Consider the following 1,384-nt stretch of genomic DNA (forward strand, 5'->3'; position numbering starts at 1 on the left):
CTCTTTGAGCTTGTATGCCTGATAAGCTTGTGCTACAAATGATGTGCTACCATGTAACTACCCGTTGTTTGGATTGTCATGTTTGCACCATTTCTGGTAGTCCTGGATTGGCTTTCATTTGTGTAATCTGAATGTCACCATAGGCACTTCCCTTGTACGGTAATTCAGGCCCAAAAAAAAACATGGTTGCACCAAGTAGTTAAAGTGATCTAGTTGTGATGGAAATACGCCTTCTCTGCAAACCACGCTTTTAACTGCATTGTTTTCATTTATTTGCAAGGTGCTGGAGCAGGTGAGCGGACCAGACAACGGTGTTTTCCAAGGGTATGTTACTTAACGCTAATCCGTTCTCTTCCTCCATGTTCAGTATGGTCATTGTTGTTGGTGCTGACTGCGATTATATGGTGTTGTTGCAGCGAGGTACACCGTTAGTTCTTTTGGTATCCGGCGGTAATGAGAAGGTTGCATGCTACATGATGGTGAGGGGAGAGCTAACAGTAACTCTCAGTAAGTAACATGTTGCTATATATTTTCATGAAATTGTGCTTAATCTCAGTTGTGCATCGCAGGGTTTTGTTTGATATCTGTTGTAACTTTTGACAACAAGATATATTATTTTTCTATGTAATTGTAGTGGAGATGCTTTGTTTCTGAACACATCAGTTTTCTTAATCAACAGGAAGCACATATTTTACAGAAGTTCCAGGCTGAAAGAAGTTTGAATAGGCGTGATTCCCTACTCAACCAAAATTTTAGTTATTATATACCATGTAATAGAAAGATTCTGTGTAATAGACTGATTCTTTGTAATAGATGTATTATGGTTGTTATTTGAAGTACAACTTGTGATTTCTACCAGATCTAGTTTGTATGTTTGTTTATTGTTTTCTGGCAAAATATGGAAACCATGGAAACCATAACCTGACTAATCAGAAAATCTAATCTAGCAAGTATTCGCACTGACATCTGGGCTCCACTAATAATTGGACCCACATGGAAACAGGAAAACTACTGAAACCATTCAGCTAAAAAGGCTAAGGCCCGAAAATAAGAAGTGTTGGGCCTGGCCCAATTAACCTACAGGAAGTGACGTGAAAAAAATATTAATAGGGTGACGTGCTGGGCTTGGCCCATGTAAAGCACCAAATTGGGCTGGGCTGATTTTGTTTTCAGACCTGCCACGTAGGATTTGCCACGTAGGATCTGATGTGGACAAACTTGTTTGCCCGTGACCAAAAAATTGGTCATAGGATCTATGACCTTCGATTTTAGTCATGACTGTCTACGACCATTCAAAAACAAAGGTCATTGTGATCCGTCAGTGACGCTCAACTGGCGACCAACAGTTTTTTGTCACAACAAAGTCATAGACGGCAGACAATGA

The 1,384-nt window shown here is 40.0% G+C and overlaps 1 long non-coding RNA gene across 1 annotated transcript; it reads left to right on the plus strand.

The window, feature by feature from the left end:
- Nucleotides 1-278: 278 nt before the first annotated feature.
- LOC127348699 (uncharacterized) lies at nt 279-764 on the plus strand. The gene is made up of 3 exons (XR_007879878.1): nt 279-324; nt 417-507; nt 680-764. It is a non-coding gene; the product is annotated as an uncharacterized lncRNA (long non-coding RNA).
- The last annotated feature ends 620 nt before the right edge of the window (nt 765-1,384 follow it).

Source organism: Lolium perenne, chromosome 4 (assembly GCF_019359855.2).
Source record: "Lolium perenne isolate Kyuss_39 chromosome 4, Kyuss_2.0, whole genome shotgun sequence".
NCBI classification, from domain to species: domain Eukaryota; kingdom Viridiplantae; phylum Streptophyta; class Magnoliopsida; order Poales; family Poaceae; genus Lolium; species Lolium perenne.